The sequence below is a fragment of the Vicugna pacos genome, chromosome 29 (genome assembly GCF_048564905.1).
Source record: "Vicugna pacos chromosome 29, VicPac4, whole genome shotgun sequence".
NCBI classification, from domain to species: domain Eukaryota; kingdom Metazoa; phylum Chordata; class Mammalia; order Artiodactyla; family Camelidae; genus Vicugna; species Vicugna pacos.
Window position 1 is genome coordinate 20,975,241 of NC_133015.1, and position 19,043 is coordinate 20,994,283.

The 19,043-nt window shown below is 43.8% G+C and overlaps 2 long non-coding RNA genes across 2 annotated transcripts; one reads left to right on the plus strand and one right to left on the minus strand.

The window, feature by feature from the left end:
* The first annotated feature begins 10,877 nt into the window (after positions 1–10,877).
* Positions 10,878–16,071, plus strand: LOC140690274 (uncharacterized). The gene is made up of 2 exons (XR_012065491.1): positions 10,878–10,957; positions 15,849–16,071. It is a non-coding gene; the product is annotated as an uncharacterized lncRNA (long non-coding RNA).
* An 825-nt stretch (positions 16,072–16,896) lies between these two features.
* On the minus strand, positions 16,897–17,678 carry LOC116285961 (uncharacterized). The gene is made up of 3 exons (XR_012065376.1): positions 17,587–17,678; positions 17,331–17,408; positions 16,897–17,034 (listed from the first exon to the last, which is right to left on the minus strand). It is a non-coding gene; the product is annotated as an uncharacterized lncRNA (long non-coding RNA).
* Between the last annotated feature and the right edge of the window lie 1,365 nt (positions 17,679–19,043).

The following is a 19,043-nucleotide window of genomic DNA, read 5'->3' on the forward strand; positions in this document are numbered from 1 at the left end:
TCTGACACTGACATTTTATCATTGGAAAGAGGTCATGAACATTTCCAATGGCTACGCAGAGAGGTGAGACCTACTCCACTTTCAGTGCCTACGAACTACTGTGAATAGCTCTTTTGCTCTTTCTTGCTTTCCCTTTCTTTCTTTCTTTCTTTCTTTCTTTCTTTCTTTCTTTCTTTCTTTCTTTCTTTCTTTCTTCTTTCTCTTTCTTTCTTTCTTCCCTCCCTCCCTCCTACCTTTCTTTCTTTCTTTCTTTCTTTCTTTCTCTTTCTTTCTTTCTTTCTTTCTTTCTTTCTTTCTTTCTTTCTTTCTTTCTTTCTTTCTTTCTTTTTCTTTCTTTCTTTTCTTTTCTTTCTTTTTTCTTTCTTTCTCTTTTTCTTTCTTTCTTTTTCTTTCTTTCTTTCTCTTTCTTTTTCTTTCTTTTCTTTCTTTCTCTCTGTCTGTCTGTCTGTCTATCTTTCTGTCTTTCATGAGCAAGGGGAGCATGGCAAAACAGTCTTAGGAAATGCCAGCAGTGGACGTGCCTTATTAAATGGGGACCTAGGAAGGAAGGGTAGGGGGAGTCAGGCCGCCAGAGAGGGAGCAGCACATGTCCGCTTACTGGTCCTGTGGGTCCAGAGTGGGCCCTGCTGTCCGGCGGGCTCGGGTGGTGGTCAGTGCTTCAGGGAGGATGCATACTCTGTGGCTTGTGTTGGTGGGAGCGTCCACTCTGCCCCTGAGGTTTTCTAGAGCTATTGCTGGCTTTCCCCTTATCCTTTATATAATGTGAATCTTGGCCTCTTTTCTGATCAGTGGTATTGCCTCAATATACAGAAAGGGGAAAATATTGGTGAAATCTACCCATCCATCAATCACTTTATTTTATTTTATTTTTTATTGACGAATAATCAGTTACAGCGTTGTGTCAATGTCTGGTGTGCAGCGTGTTTCAGTCATACATATACATACACATATTCGTTTTCATATTCTTTTTCATTGTAGATTTCTACAGATATTGAATATAGTTCCCTGTGCTATACAGAAGAAATTTGTTTTTTTAATCTATTTTTATATATAGTAGTTAATATTTGCAAATCTTGAACTCCCAATTTATCCCTTCCCAGCCCCTGCCCCCCAGTAACTATAAGATTGTTGACTATGTCTGTGAGTCTGTTTCTGTTTTGTAGATGAGTTCATTAACGTCTTCATTTTTCTTTTCTTAGATTCCACTTATGAGTGATATCATAGGGTATTTTTCTTTCTCTTTCTGGCTTAATGCACTTAGAATGATGATCTCCAGGTCCATCCATGTTGCTGTGAATGGCATTATTTTATTCTTTTTTATGGCTGAGCAGTATTCTGCTGTATAAATAAACTACAGCTTCTTTATCCAGTCATCTGTTGATGGATATTTAGGTTGTATTTTTGATTTTATGTAATAAAACATCTGGTGCAAGAGAGGCTGGCTGAAAGATAATTAATAAGATGTCATGAGACAAAAACATTGTGACATTAGAGATTTAGAACTGACATTTGAATGAAATGTCAGTGTTGAAAAACATGTTAGTTGGTGATTTTGAAGGGTCTATATTTGAAATTCAATCACCAATTGACATATTTTCGATTTGAGCATGAGCCTGTGATGTTCAAGGACGGAAAAGGCCAGAGAGCAGACAAAGGGGCAATGGCAGCGACTAGGAGAGCTGTCCACATACGCAGTGAGACAGGAGCCATGGTGCCTTGAACCACAGTGGTTGCTGCAGGAGGGTGAGAGGTGGTTGGATTCTGGATGTGTCTGAATGAGACTGACCGACAGGATTTGCTTGTGGGTCAGAGGAGGAGAAGAGTTGGGAGGTCAGACAGCACCGTCCCCGCCAGGCAGGTGGAGAGTTTCCAGTTCTCAGCTGCATCCTCCAATGTAGCCACTTCTTCCCTTCAATCATTTCTTATTACTCTCTGTTCTCCCCTTCTCGCCGTCTTCCTCATTTCATCACCTCACATTGCGGTGTCAGTCCCAGGACCAGTGTGAGGCACAAAAGGTGGGATTTCAGACCTCCATTCCATCCGTCCGTCACAGGTGTGCCGGTCCCTCCCTGCCTCCTACCCATGGCTGGACAGTGGGGCAGGGGTCCCTTTGACCAGCTAATGGGAAGAAGGAAGGCCAAGTTCATGATGGGTCAGATTGGAATGAGACACAAGCTAAGACTGGACCACTAAGTGGGTGGTTAGATGCACCATCCAGCCCACTGCCCCTTGATGCACTCAGTGTGCAAGGGGAGTGCTGGAGGCACACGGATTCCTGAGCAGTGCCAGATGGCTTGGTGGTTGGTCAGAGGCCTTCAGGGAGAAAGCCTGGACCCTCAGGGATGAGTGGGCCTAGGGAGGAAGCAGGTGGACGGGTACCAAGTGTGAAGGGCTTTGTTCCTCATGTGAGACCTACAGACAGCTTCCACTGTGCACGAGGCACTAAACACACAGCTGAGGCCAGCCAGCCTCCTCATTGGCCTCCCGGATGGGCCTGTGGATGGAGCAGCCCTGCTGGCAGGACTGGAGGCAAAGTGTGGGCCATCGGCAGGCTCCTTGTTACCAAGACTTCTGGCTGCAAGGGTCCAACACAGCCCAGCCGCCTCCTCCATCCAGTGCTGCTCCCTTCGCTCCCTCACCAGTGTCTGTCCCGACAGTGTGCCCCAATTAATGTTTTGTAGGCAAATATCTGTCTTTGAATCGTCCCTGGGGAACCTGGGCTAAGAGGGGGAGGGACACCAAAGAAAGTAGAAAATAAAAAAAGAGAAAATGAACGTCCGACATGCTGTCACTGATTAACAGAGAGGATGTTTCCCCGGCGAGTCTGTATCTCTTTGTCTGTAGCCGACACAGGTACCTGCAACTTTCGAAAGATCCACTAGGTGGAGAACTTGCATCAAGTTTGTCGCTCCAACTGCCGCTCCGCCAGCCCGTCAACGGAGCTGCATTTATGTCTGTATTTACTTATTTATTTAACCATTATCGAGATGAAATGATGGGTTCTAACCGACAATGAGATGCATTTATGGCTCTTCTTAGTGGCCTAAGCTTTTCAAACATTACAGGCCGGAAAACATTATATAGAATTACATTTCTCCTGCGATTGACTTTCTATGGAATGTTTTTTAGGAGAAAAAGATTAACTGGGTGAGGATAAGCTAAAATTTCTGCATAATCATTTTTGTTGAACGCTGGGTCTTGATGAGTTTGTTATGATTTATTCAAAGCTGTTTTAGATATGCAAGGCAGTATTTTTTTGGACTCTCTGGAAGTGAGTATTGATTGAAAGATAACTGCAGATTAAGGAAATAGTTTTATTCATTAAAAAGCCTTATGCATTGGTGTGCTTTTTACATTTCAATTTTCAAGCACTGGGCGCAGGAGTTTCTTTTCCTGTGCATTGTTATTCTTGCTGATTATCGGGAAAGTTTTATTGAGGTCACAGAATGTAGGTTAATAGAATTGAGTAGAGCGTGTGGTCTTGGTTGCAGCTGGGAGAGGAAGGCATGTGGCCCCAATTCAGCTGCCAGCCAGCCCTGTGGCGGGAGCCGGGCCCCAGGACTCCTCGCTGGCTCCGGGTGGGGCCTCGGTGTGGGCGTCTTCCCTGCCACCAGGATCAAGAGCCCTGGACAGCAACACGGTCCCAGCAGGGACTCCCTAAAATAGTCTAGATCTGAGTCTCTGCCTCTGGGTGCACTTTAAAGCAGTGATTAGCAAATCCGGCCCACTGCCTGGGTTTCACAGCCCTTGAACTCAGAGTGGTTTTCACAGATGGACGTTGTCCATCGATTTTATGATGGGAAACACTCACTTTGAACCACGACGGAGTGAAATATTTCCCTTCTCTTCCCCTCCAGCCAAATTCCTTTCTTTTCGTTCACAGACCTGTATTACCGAACAAATCATATGCAGTTATGGTATTTTGGATTTTGTCAATTAAAATGTGTGGGAATTTGTTTTCTCTTTTTTAATATAAATACCTAGATAATACTCACATCTTGCCTCTTGACCTATAAAGCCTGAAATATATATTATCTGGCCTTTATAGCAAAAAGTTTACTGATTCCTGTTGGAGCAGGTCTGTCCCAAATTATACGTAAAACACGTGTGAAGTGTGTGGATTTTTTTTCTGGAGCGAGGTTTCCTGGCTTTGTTTGATCTGAAAGGAGCGCGTGACCAAATGTTGAGACCACTAGTCTCACTGGATGAGGGCCTACCCACTGCCCCAAACGCTTCACACGTACTGTATGTATAAGAACAATAATTCAAAGCATTATGAGGCCAGCGTACAAAGAATGATCGACACATTGCCCATGTGAATTTAAGGGGGCAAAAGGTAGAGCTGAATTGAACTGTTAAAAATTCGCGAGCAACTCTTTAGTCATGATCACGAAGCTTACTACATTTTGCTGGGAAGAGTGTAAGCTATTGTTTGATCAGCTTTATGACATAATGTGAAAAACGGGAGCCCTCTTCTTTTTTTTTTTTTTGCTGGAGGTACTGGGGATTGAACTCGGGACCTCGTACATGCCAAGCACGTGCTCTACCACTGAGCTACACCCTCCCTCCCGAGAGCCCTCTTCTTCGATGCCCTTGAGAAAAGCAGAGCTTGGCGCGGCACGGGTGCTGAGCCTGGGCGCATGACTGACTGAGCCACCTGAGCACCATTAACTGGACATCTGATCTGCCAAATGCATGTAGGGTTATGAAATCACTTATCCTTATGCATTTGAAGCTAACCCACCAGCATGGCACCTGCAAGGAGTCAGGCTGTAAAGATCTTGGCGTTTCCTACGTTCCGTTGGACCCACTCTGCTGTCTAGGCAATGGCTGTGAGAGAGAGGAGCTCGTGGCTTTTGGACAACAGAGAGGGGCAGAGAGCCTTGGGAGAGCCCACAGCGGTTCCTGAGGACGCAGGTCTGACACCTTTGTTCTGTTCGCTTGGAATTTCTGGCAGGCTGGTCTCCCAGCCTTTTCAGGCCACATCCGGCGGGTAGTCGGGGGCTCAGAGGCAGGCTGGCCACACCAAACGCCTGCTTCGTTTCTGATGCTGGCTCCAGCTCCTCCTCCCTGCAAAACCGGGTGGAGACGCGTGGCCTTTACACCCCCCGCCCCCGGGAAAGAACAGGAGGAGAACAGGAAACAGAGGTGAAGCCGTTGCCTGGAACCAGAGCCAGCATATTCCTGCCCAGCGGCCTGTCTCAAAGGACTGTCCTTCCTCGCTCAAGTTTATAAAACGGAGGAGGATTCACATGCCTTCTCTGATCGAGCTGTTTGTGAATTCTGGCAAATGTCTTCCAGGGCTTACCTGAGTGGTTTAAGTACCACATCGCTAATGGTTCTGATTTAAGAAACTCTCCCGAGATGGCAGGGAGACAGAGGGTCCGCAGGGAGCCCCAGCCCCGAAGCGCCCCGATGCTCTCCCCCAAGTTCCGCCCACCGGGCCGCCCTGAGCCCCCTGCACCCGCTGCGGCGGCGAGCGGCCCAGGGAAGGGCAGCTCTTGCCAACGCTGCAGGATACAGATTTAATTCCATCTAGCAAACATTTACGGCACCCCTCCGGGTGCCAGACATGGGGCCGGGTTCTGGGGCTGGAAAGATGAATAGGATATGATTAGAGAACTCAAAGCGGTCCCAGTTTATAGGTGGGAGGCACAACCGGATGAATAATAAAGCAGACGAGGGGGCAGAGGGGACCCATCAGCGGAGGGATGACGTGGATGTGTCTGAACTGATGACGAGATGGTAGCACACAGACGCGAGCATCCCAGGCCCAGGAAACAGCTCAAGCGAAGTTAAGAAGGTTTCAAAGCCCATGGCATTTGGGGTGAAAGTTGAAAGGACTTTGTCCTGGAGAGACGTAGGGGGAGAGGCTAGCCCTGTGGCCTGGGCACAGCTGTTGAGATTCATTATTGCTGGAGACACACGAGCAAAGAAAAATAAACACATCGCTGCCACCTCCCCCTGCCCCCACCTCTGGAAGCTGACCTTTGCAGATGAAGACAGGTTGATTATTTGGTAAGATGATTAGTTTCCTAGAGCTGCCATAGCAAAGTGCCACCCACTGGGTGGTTCAGACAAGAGAATTTTATTGTCTCATGGTTCTGGAGGCTGGAAATGGAAGATCCAGGCGTTGGCAGGGTTGGTTCCTTCCGAGGCCGTGAGGGAGAATCTGTTTAGGCCTCTCCCCAGCTTCTGGTGTCTGTTGGCTTGCAGAAATATCGCGCTAATCTCTGCCTCCATCCTCACACGGTGTTCTCCCTGTGTGTGTCTCTGGGTCCAAATTTCCCCTTTTAATAAGGACACCAGCCATGCTGGATTAGGACCCACCCTAACGGCTTCGTCGTAGCTCAGTCCTCTGCAAAAACCCTTCTAGAAAAGTTACACTCCCAGGTACTGGGGCTGAGGCCTTCAGCCTCTTTTGGAGGGGCACAAGGCAACACGTAACGGTATGTTGCAGCAAAATACAGCATCCTAAGTGTGCTGGGCCGGGCATCTGCGTACGAGGCAAGGGTCGGGGAGGTTTGCGCTTTTCAATGAGGCGGTTCAGGTGTGACTCACTGCAGAGGAGAGAGACATCTGAACAAAACCCCGAAGGAGGTGAGCGAGTGAGACTTAGCGATGCTGAGGGAGGTGTAGCCAGCGCAAAGGCGCTGAGATAGAGTGTGACCTGTGGGTCCGAGGAGCAGGAGGAGGCCGGGGAGGCTGGAGCAGTGTGAGGAGAAGGAGGCAGAAGGAGACGGGGTCAGGGATCACGGGACACGCCGGGCCTTACTGCCACTGGGAGGTCTTCGGCCAGGGGGCTATCCTGCAGTTCCGAGCAGAAGAGTGAGATGATCCGACACAGGTTTTCAAGGGTTTTGGGGGTTGCTGTGTGGAGAACAGTCTGGAAGCAGGGGCCAGGGTGGCTGTGGGAAGATGGGAGAGGAGGTGACTGTGAAGGTCCATCTGAGAGGCAGAGATGGTGAGGTTTCTGAGACGTGGGTGGTGAATGGAGGCGGTGAGACATCCAGATAAATGGGGTGTGAGCTGCGCCCGGTACGACCCAGCGCGGCGACTTTCTCCACCGAGGTGGGGGCTTTGCAGCAGGTCGGCCGTGGGAACCCGCTGTGTGAGGCAACCGGGGAAAGACAAGGCGGGTGGCCCTGCGGTCGGCAGACCCTCGTCCTCCTCTCCTTCTGCATTCTAACTGTGCACTGTGTTGTGAATCCTTTCTCACCCCTTCCTCTGTTACTGTCCCGTCTCAGGCCTGAATGCCCTGTCACCTGGAATAGGTTCCCCAATGACCTTCCTACTTCGAATTTCTCTGTATTTCCTTCTAAACTTTTCTTGAAGTTATTTTCAGACTATGCCCCCTAAAATGTGAAGCTGACGGTAGTCAGTTCCTGCGCCCCCTTGAGACCCTGGGGTGACTCGCGTTGTCTAACAGGAGCCTGCGTTCTCTGTCCTGGCCCGCGAGGCTGTTCCGCGTCTGGCCCAGACCCACCTTGTCAGCTTCCCCTTCCTCTGCCCGTGACCTCAGACCCCAGACCTTGTCCTCCCTGCAGCCTGCCCCCCTCTGCCAAGAAGAAAGCTTTCATCCACAACAGTTATCATGCTTTGTTATCCTGCATTTCCAACCATATCGTTCGCTTGTGTGGAAGAGTCCAAAGGGCGCGGACTTCTAAGCCAGCGAGACCTGGATTATAACCTTGGCCTTGACAATGATCAGCTGTGTGACTTCGATCAGCTACCTGATCCTTCTGAGACTCAATTTCCTCCTCTGTACAGTGGAGATCACCAGGTCTCCCCTGATTATAGGGAAACCAGGTTGTTAAAGTGACTGCTCTGCACCAGACTCGTGGGAGGCGTTCGCTGAATGATGACCGTTATTAGCTGATATCAGTTTGGAGCTCGGAGGAGAAATCATCTGGAGTTAGACTTTTAGGAGTCGGGAATGTCTGAAAGCTGTGGGCAATTTATAATTTTCCAGGCAGATTGTGTAGAGAAAGAGACAACGACCCAGGACAGAACACACACCATTAATTGACGTTACGTTTTAATCTAACACATACTCACACCTCACCAATTTAAATCCAACTAATTTAGATTTTATGACACTGCAGGCAAAACTGGGTTGCAACTTTCTTCTGTGCTATTTATGAGAAAATTAATAGGGAGAACATGATTCTGAGCTCCTGATGTGGGGATGTTTAGCCTACTTAAGCAAGTCAGCGAAAGTCAGGTTGGAATCAGTTTAGCAAGATTAGTTTATGGGGAGGCAATGCGTCCCTTTAAATGATTTAGGGATGTAAAATTAGAATGTTGGAGAAAGAAAGGACACTGAGATCATGAGTGTATGCCCCTCATTCTAAAGAGGAGAAAAAGAGAGGAATCAAAAGGTCAACTGACTAGTACAAGAATAAACCACACAGAATAAACAACAAGACAGAGATGAGAATCAGGTGGGCGGAGTCCTGAGTGGCGTTCCTTTGAATGGGCTGCGTATCACCTTGTACACTGAAAGTGATCAGTGGGTTTTCCCACATCTGGTTAGCCATTATTATTATTTGTTGTTAATATTTTTTACAAATTCTTGGTGGTAATTAAGGAAGTGCTGTTTACAAATGATTGTGTCACTCAGACTTACACCTGACTCACGCTGGGGTCCCCAGTGAAGCTCTGGAACGGATGACAGGGGTGTGGCCTGCACACGTGGGCAACTGTGAAAGGAGACGGCACAATGAGTGCATTCCTGATGGTTCAGGGTTTGTTCACTCTGAACAAACGTTCTTTATTTTTAAAATATTGGCCTCTAAATACTCAGTTTAGCTCACTGGTCCTTAATTAGGACCATTGTGAGTTGAGGGTTTGCTCTGCAGAGTGGAGTTTCAGAATCCTGAAGTCTGGCTGCTTCATACTTCATCTCAGTCAAGAGCAAACGCATTTTATGAACAAGAAAACACCCTCCCTTTGTCATCTGATGGCAGAGAACTCTGGTCAACGTCACTTCTGGAGTCACATTTTTTAGCCTTCCTTACTGGCTGAAATATGAGCAGGTCACATCCATCTCATTGAAGGGGCCCTGAGAATAATTAGCTGACTGAGGTGAACTGTCTTAAAGGGTGAATAGTTTGTATAGATCATTATTGGCTCACTCTCGCGCTCTCTCTCTCCAAACACACATACACATACCCCCACACACACGGCGGGTAGAGTATAGCTCAGTGGTAGAGCGCCTGCTTAGCTTGCAGAAGATGCTGGGTTCAATCCTCAGTGCCTCCATTAAAGAAATATATATATATTTTTTTTGCCCAGGAGAGTATGGTCCCTGGAATTCCTATTGTCTGACTTCAGGAGAATCTGAAGAGAAGGAAATCCAGTGTGATGCATTCTCAAAAGGTCCATGTATTTGTTTGACTTAAAAATTTGTACCCTTAGTACCACTGCCCCAGGCTGTCAAGGCAAAATAAATCAGTGTGTTCATTACTCGAATAAAAGAACAGTAGAAAAACAGCTGCAGCTAGTGGAAAAACAAACAAATGGAAGCCGAATTATTCCACTGCGGAAGATTACAAACTAGGCTGGAATTAGCCGCAAAGAGAAACAGGTAAAAATGGAAACTTCTTAACCCTGCAAATCACACAACTGCAGTGAACACCACCCACCACCTTTCTACCTGGGAATGAAACAAACTATGACTCATCCTTTAACCTCTGAGGTTCCCCTGTTTTGTCTTTTTCTTCTCTTCTGCCTTCTTCTTGGATTTAACAGTGACAGTGAGAATAAGAGTGTAGATCAGAGTGAAACATTAAATTAAATATTATGTATTCTTTACCTCTTTTGGGTTAGAAAGATGAAGAACATAAGAAAGACACTGAGAGCACTCTACTGAACTGATGGTTTTTATAAACCCACTCGAACTCTGGCATGTGGGAGGGTGGTCGTGGCGTGCTCCAGATGCTCTGTGAGCAGCTCAAAAGCTCAGGAATTCGGGGGCACTGAATCTGCTGAATTTGCTCAGTTTGTGGCATTTCAAGTGCACACTGGACACAAGCCACGCTGGGCAGGGCAGATCTAAGCCCTTAACACGATCCCTGAATCTCATGCAATATTGGTTGGCAACTGGCTTCTTAAAGTCCTGAAGTGTGGATTTTCACCTTCTGCCTGGGAAACTCCAGATTCAGCATTTTGCTCTTCATGTCCTCAGTTTTCTTGTGGAAAAATGGAAACCATGTTAAGCCTACTTCTGTATTTCATTTCTAGGACATCCCTATTTAACCGCGTTTGTTCTCAAACATTGGTCATGAGCCATGGCTGGGTTGGTTACAAGAAGCTAGTGGCACTGTGTGCAGCTGTCACTGAATTGGTGTCTGTCTCCAAACTAGCTCCTGAAGCATCCAGGGGCAGGTCGCATCTCCAGGGCCTGACACACTGTAGCTGTGCTGGAAAGTTTGTTGGATGTTAAGTGACCATTTCCCCAACAAACGCTGGCAACTGTTTCTTTGGATGAATTTCTTGGAATCATGCTACTGCGTGAGATCCTGAAAACTTTCACCTGTGAATCTGTTCAGCTCTGACATGGATTTTAGGACCCACGAGGGTCGCAAGAGCAACCTGCATATAAGTGACTTGCTGCTCCTCATAAGTTACCAGTATTACGAAATGGAAAGTTGTTTTTTTTTTTTTAAGAACATTCTTGCAATGGTTTAAAAACAAGACCTAAGAACCTATTAACAGGAATCTGGTTTAGTTTGCAAAAAGGTTCCCAAAGTTCACCAACCTTTTTAATTTTCTGTCACCCTAGTTTGAAGACTGTCCTCTGCACAATCACCAAGACCAAGATCTTCATGAAAACAGTGGGCTTGACTGTCGGGACCTTGGCTGCTCCGGGTAATTTGTATTATATATTCCCATTGAAGAAATATGACAGCTCAGGTTGGGATATGCTGCTGATAGGAACAAAGCTTTCCTGACAGTGAGTTTTCATTCTGCTTTTTAAAGGTTGCTTAATGACCTGCTGGAGGTAGAAGTTTAATCCCGCCAACTTCTACTTGGCATTCCAACCACGTGCCCTCTACATCCCCAAATGTCAGTTCTCTCTGTAAAACTGGCAATGGAATTTTTACTGGCACACAAGTGTAGATTCAACCTTTTCATTTTTTTTCCTCCGATCTCTATCAGCAAAATGAGGTTTGGGATTTGATGGGGTCATGTTAGAATCCAATTCCCTTAATTCCCATTTTAACACAGCGTTCTATCTAGTTGAAAGGTCTTCTGCTCTCTCGACGTTTCTTTCTTCAACACGGGATGAATCAAAAAAGGAAGTGTGAGAGTCTTGGGTTTTAAACATCAGTCTCACCTCTGGCAGTGATGGATAATGTTGGCCTCTCTCTTAGCCGTTGGGGATTCTTAACTACAGCATATGAGTTGGAAGTTACGGGTTTGAATGTCTTGATCTAAAATGACTTTACAAAATATCAAGTGTTGATTACTTGTGCAGATTTCATGCATATTTTCAGCACTGTCTCATCTTGTAAACACACGTTATAGCAGCAATATTCAACTATTAATTGGATGCTTACAGCCCTGGGATTCACCTTTCTATCAGAACAATACTATCTTCTATTTTGTCACTGTCTCCAATGTTTTTTGGAGCATTTTTTGTTGGCTTCATTCTTGATTTTTTTGGAAACTATTTTCCCCCTTTAAGGGTTTGGAAAAGGGCTTGAATTTCTCTCTTCTTAGTGTCTTTACTGCCAAAAATAGAATTATATCTATGATGCTTGGACATTCAGGAGTGGAACTAAGTTTTGTGATTTCCTTCTCCTAAGCCATAAAGCATAAATGATTTTGAAATCCTTTATTATGGAAACAGAGTTTCATAATCCAAAACATCTGGCTTTGATAGTCATATCATAAATGATACTGAGATAATGCTAGGACCGTGACGGTTGAATAGGAATTTGGCCCTAGAACTGACATCAGCATGAGAGTCTGCAGATACGAAACACAGTGAGATGGTCAGTTTGCATCTTTTCTATTTTACATCTTCGCAGGACTTTGCATGGAAGAACTTTAAAGTAAATAGGGATTTCTCTTGTTTCGCATTGGTAAAGATGGACAGATGGTGAAACAGGGCAAATTACAGGAAGTTGACATAACTTAACCCCAGAGAGTTTGGAAGGTGCATAGACTGAAGGTTGAACCCCACATCAGGGGTCCTCATCTCAGCTCTGACTTTGGGCCACTAATTTGATGAAACTGGAGGAAGGGAGGTCTAATTACCAATCACAGGGCCCTCAGATCTTCACTAAGGGAAAAAATATTCCTTTTGGCTGAAGCTGTTGTGAGTAAATGAATAAGCGAAGCCCGTACTCCCGTGGAATCAGTCTGTTCTTTCATTTACCTAAACTCAGAGTCAAACCAGCGGATCTGACCAGCACCTCCTGGTGAGATTTATCATTATTACTTTTAATGTGAAATGTTTACATTTGATTTAATTAATCTGTAAATAAAACATAAAAAGTGAAATTTAATTAAAAAGTACTGATTTTTTAAAATTGGATTTGGAAGGGGTCTACATTTTAAAAAAAGGTTTAGATTAAAGCAAAATGCTTACTTTTCAGTTGAACGTCCCTAAATTGAAAGGGACTCAATAAAATTCACATCCTGAGTCCCTCAGAATAAACGGGAGAATTTTTACTGTAAGCAGCTCACACGTTTTTAGTTCAGTGAACAAAGAGTGCCCTTACTTGACAACTGGAAAGTCTTCCTCTACCAGTGTTTCCAGAAAGAAGGACTTCAGAAACCAAAAACTCTGAAGTTTTAACAGCTTCCCTCAACTGAGAACTGGCCGATGGTCAACAGCCCTGTAAAGTGGGTCAACCCAGTCAGTTATACTGGGGCCAATTAAGTCAATTACCTCGGGAGATTCAGCGAGTAGAGTTGGATCTTAAAAGGTGCTTCAGTGAGAGTTGGTTTTCTTCCCTGAGATTTTGGCAAATAATTTTCCACGCAAAGATAATTGTTTTCATGTTCTAAATAACAAAGCTTCACGACTCAGCTGCTCATTTTTCTGTGTCTTCGAGCAGGAAATCTCGCCTGTGCGCCCTGCGCTCTCAGCCCCGTCAGTGCAGGAGCGGTGGCCTTCCTCTCTGCACGTCACCTTTCTCGAGTGTCTCAGCTTTTACACCCTTACCCCTTGCTCTGCTGACTACAGACACACACGTGTGGGCTTCTAAATGGCAATAGGAAATTCTTAAAAAAATAATTTTTTTTTTAATGGAGGTACTGGGGATTGAACCTAGGACCTCTGCACGGTAAGCATGCACCCTACCGCTGAGCTATACTCTCTCCCCGCAACAGGGAGTTCTTGCACTTTTAAGTCCTGGCAAGAAGGGTTCCCCAATCCCAGTGCGCTCAGAGGCCGCCTTTACGGACAGGTGCTTAAAAGCCATGCAGCCCACTTTCTAGATACTCTATTTTTATTTCTGTGTCAAACCTCAACCACCTTGTCTTTGTTCAATAAGTTACCTTATTGAATTGTTTATATGACATGACATAGATACACCTGGAAGAAATGTATTAGACATGCCTTATGAATATTCTTGTGCTTACTGTCAGAATATTGGTGAAGATACAGGTGCTAAGTTAAAGGGAAACTTCTTTATAAAGACCTACCACCGGAGACATTTCACTCGGATTTCAGATGCTCAACGTTATGATTCCCTGTGCCGTAGTGGCCCCTGGAAAGCTCAGAGTCAAATATTCACGCCACCTCAAGCAACTGTATGTGACTTTACATTGTCTGCATACCTTAATTTACTTTTTTTTTTTTTTTTGAGTTTCCTTCAGTTCTTTGAACATTTAGCTACTTTAAAGGTTTTGGGACACTTTTATCAAAGTACACAAGGCAGGGCCTTTTTTTTTTTTAGTTCAGGAAGATTTTCTTAAATTAAAGATTTATTCTCTTTCATTACTTTGTTCATTGCTAATGAACTCCTAATATGTACATTGGATTTTATTTTTGCCCTCAAAAAATTACACTTTTAGTTTAACCATATTTGTTATTTCAATCTTACAACTATCTTCAGGGCATTTTGTATTGTATTTATTCAAGTTTGCATGGTTTTTCTTTATTTTGAGTTCTTTGAGTCCCATCACCTTTTTCAAGTATTTTTCTTCTCCACTTTATTTCTAAGCTTTTGTAATTCTGATCTGTGTTATTCTTTAATAATGTCTACAATTATTCATTTTGGTTTTTGAAGTGTTAGGTAGCAGTTTTTATTGGCTCTGTGAGTGTGCTCCTCTGGTATGCTTTCGTTGTTTAAAACATACAAGGATATTCCATCCTTCCTTCCTTTGTGATAATAATGTTGTATAGAAATTGACTGTAATTCCTTTCGGCTGCTCATTTTAAGTGAAGTTAATTTTCCGGCACTTCTAAGAGGCAGAGGTGGACCACGACGTCTTTTTTAGCTTCACAGCTCTGGAGGCTCTTGTTTGGATGAAATGATTAAAACATGGCTTGAGACTGTGTTTCTGAGCTCAGCTCCGTCTCCTCTGCTCGCTTTCCTCACGTGTATCTGCACTTCTCTTTCCTTTTGCCCCACGTATCATTGTCCTGCTCGACTTAGATTCTGCTCTCTTCCATTTCTCCTTAGCGAGAGGCATGCTCTAGAAGTGAGCTCAGGACTGCAAGTTTTGAGCATCCTAGAACCAAGCCCATTTCAGCACCTCCTGACCTCCTGCGGGTCCCCTTGCTCTCACCTGTGAATCAGAATTTTCAGGACCCCCGACAGTTTTGCTGCTGTGTTTAGGGAGTTACTTACTGTGGGTGATTTTGAATTCTACTGTTCTCTCGGCACTCAGATACCCCATTTGCCTTTTTCCACATGAATGTAGATATCAAATGGGTCTTGTCACTGTCAGTGGTTCAACCCCCACTTCTCGTATTTTGGAATTCTTATCAATCAGTTTTATTGTAGATTCTTATTCCTTTGATAGCGTGGTTTTACCCTGGACATCACTATACAAATAAATATGTGGTTTCCTTTGAGCTTTTTAGATCACACCTAGAAATAACTTTGTACTTTAAATCTTGATGTGAAGCACAGAATACTGCCTCTAAGCAGAGGGGAGGTAACATAACAGGCTTTCTAGGGTTTTTCTCACGGTGATAAGGTCTCTTCTCTGAATCTGCTTGAACCTGATGAGCGGGTTTATCAAAATTTCATTGTATTTGAACTTTATCTCTGATTCAGTTCTAAAGAGCTTCAGAAGGGAGAAATGAGAGTTTAGGGCCATTCCATTTCTGTGTTAAAAAATATTCTCCAAACAAGAAAAGTAATGTCTTCACGCTATGAAGTTGTTAGCCTCTTGAAATCACTGTTTTAAAATAACCAGGCCTTGATCCTCAATTAGAACTAAATTTAAAAAGTCCTTAACTGCAAAGGTATTTGTTGGTCTACTTTCAAGACAAGTCTAAAGCTATAAGCTAATCAGATACATGAGAAAAGAAATCACAGTTGAATTATGGTCCATTTTTCATTATCAGAGGTGAGGCTTGGAATTCATAGTGAGTTCCCCAAAGTGAGTTATTTTATATGTGTATGGGGTTAAAAACGGTGAATGTTTCTTTGTTGAACTGCTGATGTATAAATCTGGGGCAGATCCTATTTTTAGGAAGTTGTTCTGTAATAAAATGTAAGACTTGGAGCTACTAAAAAAACCCCAATGCCCTAGTGCATTCAGTTTCATTTGCTCAGAGACAGAATAATTGATGGGATTTAAAAAAAATCACAGCCATGACTTTGACGTTCCTAGTTTCTTTGGTCCAATTACTAATTACTGTAAATCTCATTTAGATTTGCCTGTGTACTTCTTCATCAACAAGTAACAGCTTTTGATCTCTATCCTCCGTGGAATCGCATGGAGACGGAGAGAGAAGGAATGGGAAAGGGTGAAATAAAACAGAAAATGGAAAGTATAAAAAGATTTGCTTCTGTACATTTTGAATACTTGAATTCACAGAGAGATTTGGTTTTTTTGAGGATTAAAAAAACTGGCAACTCATGGTCCACAAATTGACTTTTTCATTTCATTCACTGTATTTTACATAATTTTTTTTCTCCTTAGTAATATAAAACAGTTTCTAGATTGGTCCCCAAATTCCCTAGTGGTATGTGTCCCCTGGTCCGCCATCTGTAGGAGCAGAGACAAGGGAGCCAGGAAGGAGTGAGGCACGAGTCTGCAGCACGAGACGGACAGCACAGTGAAAGGGCGGAAGCAAGAGTGCCAATGGGCTCTTCACCGCTGAGGAGTCCTGACCCCCTGTCTAGGGGTCACTGTCAGCTTTGAGCCTTTGGAAGTAGAAATTTCCATTACCTTTTCCACTTAGCATGCTACCGTCCATACACCAAGTAGGCACAATGAATAAATGAACTGAAATTCTGTCCAATCAGGATAAAACTCAAACACGGCTTCCTCTTTGAAGCCTGCCTCGACCCCTACTCAGAAGCAACCTCTGATCCTTCCCTTCCCTGGAGTCCTGACAGGAGACACGGCTCCTGGTGTTGCCCAATCCAGGGCCCACCCTAAGTCCTTTACGAGAGTGTAAGGTTGTGGGAAATTGTATCTCCCACCGTTGGCTGCTCTTATGTATTTGATCCCACTCCACATGCTCTTCTTACAATATGACTGACATTTTTCCCACTCAGAGATGAGGCTGTGGGAGGTTATGTCCCCTCCTCCTGACTTAGGGCAGTGTGGCTGAAGGGTGGCTTCTGGGCTAGGTCATAGAAAGGGGAGCGCTCCTTCCCCCCACCCCCCTGTGAGCTTACCCTCAAAACCCAGAGCTGGTTTTGTGGAAGCCTAGGACACTCCTAGATCTGTGACCAACGGCCAGCATCAACACCTGACCTGTGTGAATGAATCTTCTGGTGATTTCAATCACCAGCCTTTGAGTCTTCTTCCAAAAGAGGCCCCCGGCATTGAGGAGGAGAGATCCGCACATCTCCGCCATGTCCTGCCCGATTTCCTGATGCATAGATGCTTTGAGAGATAATAAATGACTATTGTTGTTTTAAGTCATTAAGTTTTTAGTGACCTCATTATGTACCTAGAAATAGACAACTAGCACACAGGTACCTGAGGGTCCATGTATACATGTGTTTTCCATCTTTCCTCTTCTTACTCCTAACTCCTAAACTCTGTAGCATTTAGAGCAAGGATTTGCACATAGAATAGAGATTGTGTTTCTTTAAATAGTTATGAGAATTAAATAAGATCACACAGATGAAACGACCTAGCTGAATGCTCAGTAATAGGAAGTAATCAGTAAACATTACCTGAACAAATTGCTGAATGAACCAACCTTCCTTCCTTTTTTAAAAATTTCTTTCTTCTTCTGAAATTTCCCAGCTTTACTGAGATATAAGAAATAGACACATAACATTGTATAAATTTAAGGTGTACAGTATATAAATTTAGGTGCTAAACATATATTGCAAAATGATTATCATTTATGGTTATGATATTTATGGCCTGTTTGTTAAATAGTTAAAGGTGCGGCTGCAGAAGGTAATCACGACTTGGGCAGCTCACCTGGTCTGAGGGATTGGTCCTGATGGTTGACGGTAGACTCCGTCCTCTCCAAAGTGCATTCATAACGAGCAGATCAGCCTCCCGAATCCAGGACATTCTTCTATTCTGTCAAGAACATGTCTGTGCTGGTGCCTTTCTCCTTCTCTCTTCTATCTTTCTTTCTTTTTGGCAGTAGACACCGTCTTCATGAATACTGCAAGTCCCTTTGTGCGTAACTGTAGACCTGGTGTCGGGAAACCCGGAGGCTTAGTTTCTCTGCACCCTTCTCAGTTGCCTTCCAAATGAGGGTGTTGAATAAAGTTAGTTTAAAAATTCTTGCCTGCTATATTATTCCATCTCTTTGGCATATGGAGCTGCATGATAAATCTTTTTGAGAAAAAGGAGACTACAGAAGAGTTACAAGGTAAATTCAAAAGAATCAATCTATATGTCCTTTAGGTTAATTAAAATATTGTTGTGACTTATAAAACTCCATCTGATTCAGAGCTAATCCTTAAAAAATTTTTATGAAATCTTGGTGAACTGAACTAGAGAGTAAAATATCACAAACTACACGATTCACAGATGAAGTAGAAGCCTAATGCATTGTTGCCATGTTCATCAAACCTCTGCATAATTTTTAGAAATAATAAAATGTGAAACTTGATGAGGTCACCACTGCAAATGCACTCCTAGATTTTGTGCATATAGTTCTGAGAAATTTGTAGTATGATACTACAGTTACATAATAGAAAATTTCCTCCCCAAAATAATGATTATGATTACGAATGCTAAGTGTTTGCATGGAGGAGATGTTTACTTGTTGATTGAATTACATTTATTGGAAAATAATTAGCAAAATAAATGACACTACAGTCATGAAATAACTGAGATGCCCAGCAGTTAAACTGCTAAGACGACCAGCTAGAAATCAGGCAATGAAGAAGGAAAAGTGGTAAGTTCTATTAGGGTGCAAACTTTTTCATGGGGAAATTGGGTGACAGCCATTTACAGTTTGGTTTTGCAAAAGCTTCAGGCTATGCAATGTACAAAGATGAAGCCAGAATTTCAAGTCTGGAAAGAGACATTCGATACCGAGAGACATCATACTGTTACTAGAGTGGCCTATTTATGCACGGATACTGGTTACTTCTACTGGATTGGGTCTAGGAGTTAACATTTCTGAGATTTTTATGCTTTAAATAAAGTGTGTGGCTATAGGAAAGTGATTCCTTTTGTTCTGGAACTTTTCTGACTGATTTCATTTTCTTTCACCTTCTTTCTCTCTCCTTCCCCCTCTCTCTCAGAAGAACAGTCTTGTTCAAGCTGTAGCATTGAGGTGAGATACGGAATACAGAGTGCTGACTAACTTGCAATAGTTTGAACTTTCTTTCTGCTGTTAAATATATTTTTTATCATATTCATCAAAATGAAGAAATATTATGCAAAATAACAGGCTTTTTTACTCTTGGTCTTGT